Genomic DNA, 15,573 nt, shown 5'->3' on the forward strand with positions numbered 1-15,573 from the left:
GCAGCGGATAGTTAAAATAATAATCTTTTATTATTTCATAAAACATTTACAAGATTAAATATTCATATATTTAATGAAACATGCACACGATTAATTTATCCCAATGATCCAGTTACACCACTAATAATTGTCAAAATATTTAATTCACAAAGTGAGTAAACGATATACCTTTCTTGAAGAACGGAGAGAAACCCACGATCAAAAGTGTGACCGTCTCTTTGGATAGTCCACACTACACTTCAAACAACGTCAATGGATGCTAGTCCAAACCCAAGTAATAATTAATCAACCTTTGATTAATTAATATTATGAACCCAAAATAATACTCCGTATGTGTTTATGGATGATATTGAAATGGAATAATAGGATATCTTTCTATTCAATATTTGTAATCTCTTTTCTAGTTTGTTTTCCCGTTTTTGTATCTCAAAAAGAAACAACACATATTAGAATATATATATATATGGTCTTACAAGGTAGCTAAGCATATCCTTTTGGTATACATCTAAGAGGATAAAAACAAAATCCATAAGATACCATATTGATTGATCACTTAAAATCAATTTATATTAATCACAAAAAGATACGGAGCATTTGATATAATTTTAAAAAGTCGTATTTCTCAAATACTTTAGGGGTATGTTATGTAACTTATAATTAATAATTTCTATCATGTCGCTTTCATGTGAATAGTAAATGAATTAATTTCGATTTACTATTTTGTTACTTGAGTAATATATATACATCATATATATATTTTATTTGACGTCTCGGTGTATATGTGTGTGACCCCGAAGGCTCAAATGAAGTTGGCCATATAGTTATATGTTATACCTTGCACATTAATCCTACATGTACAAGATTATTCGCTGAGTCAAAAGGAGCCTCACGAATCCTTTTACGAAAATATACGTTACCAAAAGAGTGTCAAAAACATGTATATAAAGTGATTATTTTCCAGCATATCATATGCGACACCTACTTTGTACTATTTGTAGCACTTTGCATTCATATAGGGGCAAAAGTGGAACACATTTTGTTTATCAGATTGCATGTGAATTGGTACCACAATTTTTGACGGGTACGCTGTCTTGAGACGATACCTTCATCATCGATGCTCCATATGGACCATATGCATGTTTTTTGATATTGCACTACCAACCCATGCTTGGGTTAAATTGGCTTTCCTTATTTATTTATTTATAGGTTAAATTTAAAAGAAAATGACACATACGCCAAAAATTCAATGTTTAAAATTAGATCTAAAAACAAGATTGGAGGAGATTTAAATAATATTGGTGAAAGCAAGGAGTGTTACGCCTATATGTCAATACTAGTAAAATGACCCGTGAAATTACGGGGTTGTTTAAACGAAACAGTTTAATAATATGTTTTAGGTATTAAGTGAATGTAGATGTTAAGTTATTTACTTTAATGACCTGTTGAACCACGGATTTCGACTAAGAAACTTCTCATTGTTTTTACAAACATATTGCTGTACTTAATTTAGTCAGGATAAATGAACTACATTTCTTCTTCCACCATTCTCTTCCAATTTTTATTACGATTATTATGTTTTTTTGTCGTAAAAGTCTACATTACAACATTATATTAAAACACGTGTTTCGCATAAATATGTAACGTAATTAATACCGTAAAGAAAACATGTATTTGAATAATAATAATTATAGTTATAATTATAATAATAAAGTTTGCTTAAAAACGAAGTATTTATATTTTTAATAATAATTATTAGTAATAACAAATGCCTATTGAAATTATTTAAAAAATTAAAATATAATTATTATATAAATGTTGTACAATATGCTTCAAAGTTTGTACATATTTTCATAAGGTGTTTTGTAAAAGATTGTACAGTTTGTTACAAAGTTTGTACATATGATCATAAGAGTTTATTATCACAAGGTTATACATAATGCTTCAAATATTGTACATATGGTCATGAGGTGTTTCACAATTATATATATTGCATTGCAGTCTAACCAAAAACACAGACACTCCTCTTGTCAAAATCAAATTAGGGTTCTTAAGTTGCAATCGAATTCATTATCAAGTCTTTTAATTATAGGGATTGCAGGAAACATTCACCCTAATGTTATGATCGTCAGATGCAGATTTATATCGAATAATGAAATAGGGTTCTAGGGTTATGGTTCGCAAACCCAAACGGCAAAGCGAAATACAATTGGAGATTAGAGTTTCACAAACTCTTCAAGTTTTGTGTAGTGGTGTAAGACCTTTCGGTGTTTCGCTTCTCGTTGCTGGTTATGATGACAAGGGTCCCCAGCTATATAAGTATATGCAATAATTGATTTGATGTAAAGGCAAAATGCGCTCTCTTCTCTCCCATCTATTGTCTTCACCGCCGGCAACCTATTCCGGTAACTAATTTACTGTTTTTTTTCTCTTATTGTTCTGTTTTTATTTTCTGTTTTCCTTTCCTATTGTCGATCTACACTCCACCATGTATCCATTCCACACATCTCCATTCACACCTAATACCAATGGCCGCCGGTCGAACACCTCCGGCACCACCTCCAATCACATCCATTACCGCCCTGTCAATGAGGGCATCTGGGTTACCGTTGATAGAAATAATCGAAAACCACCATCTAAATCTTCCAACAACTCCAGCCCTCACAATTCGAAACCCAACATTACCAAATTAAACTCTTCCTCTAACCTAATATACAACCACTTCAAACAGAGGGAAGCCGCTATTAACCTCATCAAACAACACGGCAAACCTAATACCAACACGGCACCATCATTGAAACCCATTGATAAGACCCGTATCACCTCGTACATGTTTCATAACTTTCCCGATAATTGGACCTCGGTTGACTTCTGGAATATCTTTAAGCAATATGGCAACATACATGAAGTCTACATCCCAAAAAAAACCCTCAAAAGTGGCAAAAAATTCGGTTTTGTTCGGTTTATAGATGTGCCTGAGTATCACAAGGATTCGCTTGCAAGACGTCTAAGTCTCGTTGTTGTTGGTGATTTCCTTCTCAAAGTCTACAAGGCATGGGATAATAACCCTAATGCCAACACAAAAACTAACCATAAACATACCGCCAAACCTGTAACTCCACGGCAATCAAAACCGTACGCTTTCAATACCACCGACGATCGTAGTTACAAGGAAGCAACCACCAATAAACAGTCTGCTACATCCAAAATCCCTGCAATTAAGGTAAACCACAACGAACCTCTTATCGATCTTTTGGGCCACGCGGTTATTGGTAAAGTCAAGGACCTAGAATATCTTGAATATTTCCACGAGATTTGTCAAAGCGAAAACCTTGACGGTTTCACTATCAAATATCTCGGGGGCCATGATATTATGCTTGTGTACGAGGATAAACGCCCGGCCCTCGATATGCTTAATAACCCGAGGCACCCATTATGGAATTGGCTAGATGATATTACCCCCTGGGACCCGGAAGAATACTCCAATTCTGGCCGGCTAGCTTATATTAATATTTTCGGTGTCCCGATCACATGTTGGTTGGAGTCTACATTCCGTGATATTGCTTGTAATTGGGGTCAGGTCGTCGAAACCTTTAATTGCTCTATTACCAACGACTGTAACCAAGATCTATCTCACGGCTCGGTTATCATTAAAACTACGGACTTCAAACCTATTGACGGGCAAGCTATTATTATCCATGATGAATCCAAGCATGTCTCGACTTTTGTTAAAGAAGTGCAAAACTTCTCGATGTTTAACTATCACGATGACTTGCCTTACGAATCCAATTCGGATAATGGATCAGATATTAACGAACCGATTTCTGACGAGGATTCGAATATGGATGATGATGATCCAGTCGATGATATTCCTCACTTTGATCCCTCGGTACATAATCACGAAACACCTCATCCTGGAAACAACTTTGATCTAAAGTCCGGTGACATTTTACCGGAAAATACACCTTCTCCCCAACCTTCGAAACGCATGGATACCTGCAATTTCAACATTAACTCCCCAACTCCCCACATTAACTGCCCTAACGTCTCTGTCCCCTCATATGCCGCTACCCACGATGACATTAATGATACCATTAATACCCGCGACTCCACAGTACCCGAGTCATCATCTTACCCTACTGATAACCCAATTAACTCTGATCCAACCATAGCCCAGGCAACGCCATGCCCAATTAATTGCTTTAAACCCACTCTATCAGATCCTATTGAGCCCAATTTATCCACCTCTCAGCCCAATGTAGTGACCCGAACTTTTCCATGTTTATATATATTAATTGAGATTGATTTTTACATGATTTAATGTTTCCAACATGTTAAGCAATCAAACTTGTTAAGACTTGATTAATTGAAATAGGTTTCATATAGACAATTGACCACCCAAGTTGACCGGTGATTCACGAACGTTAAAACTTGTAAAAAAACTATATGATGACATATATATGGTTATATATATAGTTAACATGATATTATGATAAGTAAACATATCATTAATTATATTAACAATGAACTACATATGTAAAAACAAGACTACTAACTTAATGATTTTGAAACGAGACATATATGTAACGTTTATCGTTGTAACGACATTTAATGTATATATATCATATTAAGAGATATTCGTACATCATAATATCATGATAATATAATAAATTAAAATCTCTTTTGTTATTATAAACATTGGGTTAACAACATTTAACAAGATCGTTAACCTAAAGGTTTCAAAACAACACTTACATGTAACGACTAACGATGACTTAACGACTCAGTTAAAATGTATATACATGTAGTGTTTTAATATGTATTTATACACTTTTGAAAGACTTCAATACACTTATCAAAATACTTCTACTTAACAAAAATGCTTACAATTACATTCTCGTTCAGTTTCATCAACAATTCTACTCGTATGCACCCGTATTCGTACTCGTACAATACACAGCTTTTAGATGTATGTACTATTGGTATATACACTCCAATGATCAGCTCTTAGCAGCCCATGTGAGTCACCTAACACATGTGGGAACCATCATTTGGCAACTAGCATGAAATATCTCATAAGATTACAAAAATATGAGTAATCATTCATGACTTATTTACATGAAAACAAAATTACATATCCTTTATATCTAATCCATACACCAACGACCAAAAACACCTACAAACACTTTCATTCTTCAATTTTCTTCATCTAATTGAACTCTCTCAAGTTCTATCTTCAAGTTCTAAGTGTTCTTCATAAATTCCAAAAGTTCTAGTTTCATAAAATCAAGAATACTTTCAAGTTTGCTAGCTCACTTCCAATCTTGTAAGGTGATCATCCAACCTCAAGAAATTTTTGTTTCTTACAGTAGGTTATCATTCTAATACAAGGTAATAATCATATTCAAACTTTGGTTCAATTTCTATAACTATAACAATCTTATTTCAAGTGATGATCTTACTTGAACTTGTTTTCGTGTCATGATTTTGCTTCAAGAACTTTGAGCCATCCAAGGATCCATTGAAGCTAGATCCATTTTTCTCTTTTCCAGTAGGTTCATCCAAGGAACTTAAGGTAGTAATGATGTTCATAACATCATTCGATTCATACATATAAAGCTATCTTATTCGAAGGTTTAAACTTGTAATCACTAGAACATAGTTTAGTTAATTCTAAACTTGTTCGCAAACAAAAGTTAATCCTTCTAACTTGACTTTTAAAATCAACTAAACACATGTTCTATATCTATATGATATGCTAACTTAATGATTTAAAACCTGGAAACACGAAAAAACACCGTAAAACCGGATTTACGCCGTCGTAGTAACACCGCGGGCTGTTTTGGGTTAGTTAATTAAAAACTATGATAAACTTTGATTTAAAAGTTGTTATTCTGAGAAAATGATTTTTATTATGAACATGAAACTATATCCAAAAATTATGGTTAAACTCAAAGTGGAAGTATGTTTTCTAAAATGGTCATCTAGACGTCGTTCTTTCGACTGAAATGACTACCTTTACAAAAACGACTTGTAACTTATTTTTCCGACTAGAAACCTATACTTTTTTTTGTTTAGATTCATAAAATAGAGTTCAATATGAAACCATAGCAATTTGATTCACTCAAAACGGATTTAAAATGAAGAAGTTATGGGTAAAACAAGATTGGATAATTTTTCTCATTTTAGCTACGTGAAAATTGGTAACAAATCTATTCCAACCATAACTTAATCAACTTGTATTATATATTATGTAATCTTGAGATACCATAGACACGTATACAATGTTTCGACCTATCATGTCGACACATCTATATATATTTCGGAACAACCATAGACACTCTATATGTGAATGTTGGAGTTAGCTATACAGGGTTGAGGTTGATTCCAAAATATATATAGTTTGAGTTGTGATCAATACTGAGATACGTATACACTGGGTCGTGGATTGATTCAAGATAATATTTATCGATTTATTTCTGTACATCTAACTGTGGACAACTAGTTGTAGGTTACTAACGAGGACAGCTGACTTAATAAACTTTAAACATCAAAATATATTAAAAGTGTTGTAAATATATTTTGAACATACTTTGATATATATGTATATATTGTTATAGGTTCGTGAATCAACCAGTGGCCAAGTCTTACTTCCCGGCGAAGTAAAAATCTGTGAAAGTGAGTTATAGTCCCACTTTTAAAATCTAATATTTTTGGGATGAGAATACATGCAGGTTTTATAAATGATTTACAAAATAGACACAAGTACGTGAAACTACATTCTATGGTTGAATTATCGAAATCGAATATGCCCCTTTTTATTAAGTCTGGTAATCTAAGAATTAGGGAACAGACACCCTAATTGACGCGAATCCTAAAGATAGATCTATTGGGCCTAACAAACCCCATCCAAAGTACCGGATGCTTTAGTACTTCGAAATTTATATCATATCCGAAGGGTGTCCCGGAATGATGGGGATATTCTTATATATGCATCTTGTTATTGTCGGTTACCAGGTGTTCACCATATGAATGATTTTTATCTCTATGTATGGGATGTGTATTGAAATATGAAATCTTGTGGTCTATTGTTACGATTTGATATATATAGGTTAAACCTATAACTTACCAACATTTTTGTTGACGTTTTAAGCATGTTTATTCTCAGGTGATTATTAAGAGCTTCCGCTGTCGCATACTTAAATAAGGACAAGATTTGGAGTCCATGCTTGTATGATATTGTGTAAAAACTGCATTCAAGAAACTTATTTTGTTGTAACATATTTGTATTGTAAACCATTATGTAATGGTCGTGTGTAAACAGGATATTTTAGATTATCATTATTTGATAATCTACGTAAAGCTTTTTAAACCTTTATTGATGAAATAAAGGTTATGGTTTGTTTAAAAATGAATGCAGTCTTTGAAAAACGTCTCATATAGAGGTCAAAACCTCGCAACGAAATCAATTAATATGGAACGTTTTTAATCAATAAGAACGGGACATTTCAGTTGGTATCCGAGCGTTGGTCTTAGAGAACCAGAAAATTTGCATTAGTGTGTCTTATCGAGTTTGTTAGGATGCATTAGTGAGTCTGGACTTCGACCGTGTTTTCTTTAAAAATGATTGCTTAACATTTTTGTTGGAAACTATATATTTTTAACATATGAATATTATGTGATATATTAATCTCTTAACGTGTTTGATATTATGTGATAAATGTCTACCTCTAGAACAAGTCCCATTGACTCACCTAATAATAATGAAGAGTCAAATGTAAATTGGAATGATTTGTGGACTGATTCACAAGTTCCCGAAGAGGAACCGGAAGAAGAGTCGGAACCGGAAGAAGAATCGGAACCGGAAGAAGAATCGGAACCGGATGAAGAAATAGAACCGGTGGGGGAAATAATAAAACGGTTAAGTAAAAGAAAATCCTCAACCAACCGACCAAAGTTAATTATGGTCAATGGTGTTTCCGCCAAGGAAGCAAAATATTGGGAGGATTACCAATTCTCCGATGAATCGGATTCCGACGAGAATTCCGATGATGTTATAGAAATTACCCCAACTGAATTTAAAAAGGCAAAAGAAAATAATAAGGGAAAGGGCATAAAAATAGAGAAATCTAATTCCAACCCCGATGAATTTTATATGTATCGTCAACCCCCGAAGTCCTTAAGTTGTAACAATGACCCGGGAACCTCTAAACCACCAGGTTTTTCTAAACCAATGTGGACAACGACGGTTCGTATTAGGGGAACATCATATATCCCTAGAAACTTGGCAAAACGAACCAAAACCGAAGAAGAAGAAACGAGCGAGTCGGAATAAGATAGTTGTATTCGTGTGGTGTAATATATGGAATATAGTGTTCTTATGCTTTATGATATATGTAAAAATTGCTTGTATTAATAAGTATTTTTTTTTATGAATCTAACTCTTGTCTATTTTACAGTTTAAAAATACAAAATGGATAGACAACCCAATATTTTAAGAGACCTACCCGGAGACATGATTGATGAAATCTTGTCTAGAGTCGGCCAGAATTCTTCGGCACAACTATTTAAGGCGAGATCAGTTTGTAAGACATTCGAAGAACGTTCCAAGAATGTCTTGGTTTATAAGAGACTTTCGTTTGAAAGATGGGGGATATCACATTGGGAAACCCATAAGTTACGATGTGTTTACTTTGACGCATATATTGCGGGGAACCCAAATGCTATTTTACGCAACGGGTTAAGAAATTATTTTGACTCAATATATCCGAATATTGGACTTCGTGATTTAGAAAAAGCGGCTAACATGCAACATAAAGAAGCATGTTATGCTTACGGATTAGTAATGTTCGCTTCTCACCAAAGTGAGAACAAGAACATCGGGCTACAACTATTAAACAAAACGTTTCCACAAGTGACGGAGTCGGTAATTGGGGTAAGAAATGAGGTTTTTAGATTATTACGGGACTGTTGGACATTACGTAACCCTCGTCCCTTTGATGACGTTACAACACGCTGTCTTATCAATGGCCATAACGGTTATGTTGCACAAGACCAAGGATGGGAAGTAGTCCTAGTAAAACCAGAATGCATGACTTGTTTCTGGACGTATGAATTACGTGTATTTATTGCCTTTGCTGAACGACTTGTGTACTAGCTAGAATTGTCTTCACAACTATCTTGTATCAAAGTTATTGTGTGCTATATTTCATGCTTTATGTAAAATAAGCGGTATTGTAAGTTTGTAAAATATTGTATAAAAGTTTGAACGCGAAATATTATTATAATCAGTTTTTCATATAGAATTGTAGTAGTTGAATTGTATATTAGCTACTAAGTATGAACTTAACGGGTAGGTACTACCCGAATTTAAACTTATAAAACGCTAATATGAAGAAAAAGCTTTTATAAATGAGTTCATATTATGCTACGAAATACTATTAACTACTCTTAATATTCTGTATGATTAACTTGTTCCATTTAACTATTTTGAAGGAAATGGCACCGACTACTCGACACACCGTGAATATGAATGAAGAGGAATTCCGTACTTTTCTAGCTTCAAACATAGCCGCAGTACAGGCTGCGCTACATACCAACAATAACCTTGGATCTAGCAGTACAGGAAATCGTGTAGGATGCACCTACAAAGAATTCACTGCCTGCAAACCTTTGGAATTTGATGGAACCGAAGGACCGATTGGATTGAAACGGTGGACCGAGAAGGTTGAATCGGTGTTTGCCATAAGTAAGTGTACTGAAGAGGACAAAGTGAAGTACGCTACGCATACCTTCACAGGTTCTGCGTTAACATGGTGGAATACCTATCTAGAGCAAGTGGGACAAGATGATGCGTACGCACTACCGTGGTCAGCATTCAAGCACTTGATGAACGAGAAGTACCGTCCCAGAACCGAGGTCAATAAGCTCAAGACAGAACTTAGAGGGTTACGAACCCAAGGATATGATATTACCACGTACGAAAGACGATTCACAGAATTGTGCCTATTGTGTCCGGGAGCATTCGAAGATGAGGAAGAGAAGATCGACGCGTTTGTGAAAGGATTACCGGAAAGAATCCAAGAAGATATAAGTTCACACGAGCCCGCCTCCATACAACAGGCATGTAGAATGGCTCACAAACTAGTGAACCAGATTGAAGAAAGAATTAAAGAACAGACTGCTGAAGAGGCCAATGTAAAGCAAGTCAAAAGAAAGTGGGAGGAAAACGGTGATAAGAATCACCAATACAACAACAACAGCAATTACAACAATAATCGCAACAATTATCCCAACAATCGCAACATCAATCGCAACTACAACAAACGGCCCAACAACAACAACAACAACAACAACAGCAACTACAACAATCATCCCAACAACAATAATAACCGCAACAACAACAACAATCAGAAGCAACTATGCCAAAGGTGTGAAAAGAATCACTCGGGGTTCTGCACCAAATTTTGCAACAAGTGTAAAAGAAATGGTCATAGCGCGGCGAAGTGTGAGGTCTACGGACCAGGGGTTAATAGAACGAAAGGAACAAATGGTGTCGGAACGAGTAATGGCGGAGCAAGTAGTGTCGGAGCAAGTTATGCCAATGTAGTTTGTTATAAATGTGGAAAAACAAGCCACATTATTAGAAATTGCCCGAACCAGGAGAACACGAATGGACAAGGCCGTGGAAGAGTTTTCAATATTAATGCGGTAGAGGCACAGGAAGACCCGGAGCTTGTTACGGGTACGTTTCTTATTGACAATAAATCTGCTTACGTTTTATTTGATTCGGGTGCGGATAGAAGCTATATGAGTAGAGATTTTTGTGCTAAATTAAGTTGTCCATTGACGCCTTTGGATAGTAAATTTTTACTCGAATTAGCAAATGGTAAATTAATTTCAGCAGATAATATATGTCGGAATCGAGAAATTAAACTGGTTAGCGAAACATTTAAGATTGATTTGATACCAGTAGAGTTAGGGAGTTTTGATGTGATAATCGGTATGGACTGGTTGAAAGAAGTGAAAGCGGAGATCGTTTGTTACAAAAATGCAATTCGCATTATACGAGAAAAAGGAAAACCCTTAATGGTGTACGGAGAAAAGGGCAACACGAAGCTACATCTTATTAGTAATTTGAAGGCACAAAAACTAATAAGAAAAGGTTGCTATGCTGTTCTAGCACACGTCGAGAAAGTACAAACTGAAGAAAAGAGCATCAATGATGTTTCCATTGCAAAAGAATTTCCCGATGTATTTCCGAAAGAATTACCGGGATTACCCCCACATCGATCCGTTGAATTTCAAATAGATCTTGTACCAGGAGCTGCACCAATAGCTCGTGCTCCTTACAGACTCGCACCCAGCGAGATGAAAGAACTGCAAAGCCAATTACAAGAACTTTTAGAGCGTGGTTTCATTCGACCAAGCACATCACCGTGGGGAGCTCCTGTTTTGTTTGTCAAGAAGAAAGATGGTACATTCAGGTTGTGTATCGACTACCGAGAGTTGAACAAACTTACCATCAAGAACCGCTACCCACTACCGAGAATCGACGACTTATTTGATCAACTACAAGGCTCGTCTGTTTATTCAAAGATTGACTTACGTTCCGGGTATCATCAAATGCGGGTGAAAGAAGATGATATTCCAAAGACTGCTTTCAGAACACGTTACGGTCATTACGAGTTTATGGTCATGCCGTTTGGTTTAACTAATGCACCAGCTGTGTTCATGGACCTTATGAACCGAGTGTGTGGACCATACCTTGACAAATTTGTCATTGTTTTCATTGATGACATACTTATTTACTCAAAGAATGACCAAGAACACGGTGAACATTTGAGAAAAGTGTTAGAAGTATTGAGGAAGGAAGAATTGTACGCTAAGTTTTCAAAGTGTGCATTTTGGTTGGAAGAAGTTCAATTCCTCGGTCACATAGTGAACAAAGAAGGTATTAAGGTGGATCCGGCAAAGATAGAAACTGTTGAAAAGTGGGAAACCCCGAAAACTCCGAAACACATTCGCCAGTTTTTAGGACTAGCTGGTTACTACAGAAGGTTCATCCAAGACTTTTCCAGAATAGCAAAACCCTTGACTGCATTAACGCATAAAGGGAAGAAATTTGAATGGAATGATGAACAAGAGAAAGCGTTTCAGTTATTGAAGAAAAAGCTAACTACGGCACCTATATTGTCATTGCCTGAAGGGAATGATGATTTTGTGATTTATTGTGACGCATCAAAGCAAGGTCTCGGTTGTGTATTAATGCAACGAACGAAGGTGATTGCTTATGCGTCTAGACAATTGAAGATTCACGAACAAAATTATACGACGCATGATTTGGAATTAGGCGCGGTTGTTTTTGCATTAAAGACTTGGAGGCACTACTTATATGGGGTCAAAAGTATTATATATACCGACCACAAAAGTCTTCAACACATATTTAATCAGAAACAACTGAATATGAGGCAGCGTAGGTGGATTGAATTATTGAATGATTACGATTTTGAGATTCGTTACCACCCGGGGAAGGCAAATGTGGTAGCCGATGCCTTGAGCAGGAAGGATAGAGAACCCATTCGAGTAAAATCTATGAATATAATGATTCATAATAACATTACTACTCAAATAAAGGAGGCGCAACAAGGAGTTTTAAAAGAGGGAAATTTAAAGGATGAAATACCCAAAGGATCGGAGAAACATCTTAATATTCGGGAAGACGGAACCCGGTATAGGGCTGAAAGGATTTGGGTACCAAAATTTGGAGATATGAGAGAAATGGTACTTAGAGAAGCTCATAAAACCAGATACTCAATACATCCTGGAACGGGGAAGATGTACAAGGATCTCAAGAAACATTTTTGGTGGCCGGGTATGAAAGCCGATGTTGCTAAATACGTAGGAGAATGTTTGACGTGTTCTAAGGTCAAAGCTGAGCATCAGAAACCATCAGGTCTACTTCAACAACCCGAAATCCCGGAATGGAAATGGGAAAACATTACCATGGATTTCATCACTAAATTGCCAAGGACTGCAAGTGGTTTTGATACTATTTGGGTAATAGTTGATCGTCTCACCAAATCAGCACACTTCCTACCAATAAGAGAAGATGACAAGATGGAGAAGTTAGCACGACTGTATTTGAAGGAATTCGTCTCCAGACATGGAATACCAATCTCTATTATCTCTGATAGGGATGGCAGATTTATTTCAAGATTCTGGCAGACATTACAGCAAGCATTAGGAACTCGTCTAGACATGAGTACTGCCTATCATCCACAAACTGATGGGCAGAGCGAAAGGACGATACAAACGCTTGAAGACATGCTACGAGCATGTGTTATTGATTTCGGAAACAGTTGGGATCGACATCTACCGTTAGCAGAATTTTCCTACAACAACAACTACCATTCAAGCATTGAGATGGCGCCGTTTGAAGCACTTTATGGTAGAAATTGCAGGTCTCCGATTTGTTGGAGTGAGGTAGGGGATAGACAGATTACGGGTCCGGAGATTATACAAGAAACTACCGAGAAGATCATCCAAATTCAACAACGGTTGAAAACCGCCCAAAGTCGACAAAAGAGCTACGCTGACATTAAAAGAAAAGATATAGAATTTGAAATTGGAGAGATGGTCATGCTTAAAGTTTCACCTTGGAAAGGCGTTGTTCGATTTGGTAAACGAGGGAAATTAAATCCAAGGTATATTGGACCATTCAAGATTATTGATCGTGTCGGACCAGTAGCTTACCGACTTGAGTTACCTCAACTACTCGCGGCTGTACATAACACTTTCCACGTCTCGAATTTGAAGAAATGTTTTGCTAAAGAAGATCTCACTATTCCGTTAGATGAAATCCAAATCAACGAAAAACTCCAATTCATCGAAGAACCCGTCGAAATAATGGATCGTGAGGTTAAAAGACTTAAGCAAAACAAGATACCAATTGTTAAGGTTCGATGGAATGCTCGTAGAGGACCCGAGTTCACCTGGGAGCGTGAAGATCAGATGAAGAAGAAATACCCGCATCTATTTCCAGAAGATTCGTCAACACCTTCAACAGCTTAAAATTTCGGGACGAAATTTATTTAACGGGTAGGTACTGTAGTGACCCGAACTTTTCCATGTTTATATATATTAATTGAGATTGATTTTTACATGATTAAATGTTTCCAACATGTTAAGCAATCAAACTTGTTAAGACTTGATTAATTGAAATAGGTTTCATATAGACAATTGACCACCCAAGTTGACCGGTGATTCACGAACGTTAAAACTTGTAAAAAAACTATATGATGACATATATATGGTTATATATATAGTTAACATGATATTATGATAAGTAAACATATCATTAATTATATTAACAATGAACTACATATGTAAAAACAAGACTACTAACTTAATGATTTTGAAACGAGACATATATGTAACGTTTATCGTTGTAACGACATTTAATGTATATATATCATATTAAGAGATATTCGTACATCATAATATCATGATAATATAATAAATTAAAATCTCTTTTGTTATTATAAACATTGGGTTAACAACATTTAACAAGATCGTTAACCTAAAGGTTTCAAAACAACACTTACATGTAACGACTAACGATGACTTAACGACTCAGTTAAAATGTATATACATGTAGTGTTTTAATATGTATTTATACACTTTTGAAAGACTTCAATACACTTATCAAAATACTTCTACTTAACAAAAATGCTTACAATTACATTCTCGTTCAGTTTCATCAACAATTCTACTCGTATGCACCCGTATTCGTACTCGTACAATACACAGCTTTTAGATGTATGTACTATTGGTATATACACTCCAATGATCAGCTCTTAGCAGCCCATGTGAGTCACCTAACACATGTGGGAACCATCATTTGGCAACTAGCATGAAATATCTCATAAGATTACAAAAATATGAGTAATCATTCATGACTTATTTACATGAAAACAAAATTACATATCCTTTATATCTAATCCATACACCAACGACCAAAAACACCTACAAACACTTTCATTCTTCAATTTTCTTCATCTAATTGAACTCTCTCAAGTTCTATCTTCAAGTTCTAAGTGTTCTTCATAAATTCCAAAAGTTCTAGTTTCATAAAATCAAGAATACTTTCAAGTTTGCTAGCTCACTTCCAATCTTGTAAGGTGATCATCCAACCTCAAGAAATTTTTGTTTCTTACAGTAGGTTATCATTCTAATACAAGGTAATAATCATATTCAAACTTTGGTTCAATTTCTATAACTATAACAATCTTATTTCAAGTGATGATCTTACTTGAACTTGTTTTCGTGTCATGATTTTGCTTCAAGAACTTTGAGCCATCCAAGGATCCATTGAAGCTAGATCCATTTTTCTCTTTTCCAGTAGGTTCATCCAAGGAACTTAAGGTAGTAATGATGTTCATAACATCATTCGATTCATACATATAAAGCTATCTTATTCGAAGGTTTAAACTTGTAATCACTAGAACATAGTTTAGTTAATTCTAAACTTGTTCGCAAACAAAAGTTAATCCTTCTAACTTGACTTTTAAAATC

This window comes from Rutidosis leptorrhynchoides, chromosome 5 (assembly GCF_046630445.1).
Source record: "Rutidosis leptorrhynchoides isolate AG116_Rl617_1_P2 chromosome 5, CSIRO_AGI_Rlap_v1, whole genome shotgun sequence".
NCBI classification, from domain to species: Eukaryota; Viridiplantae; Streptophyta; class Magnoliopsida; order Asterales; family Asteraceae; genus Rutidosis; species Rutidosis leptorrhynchoides.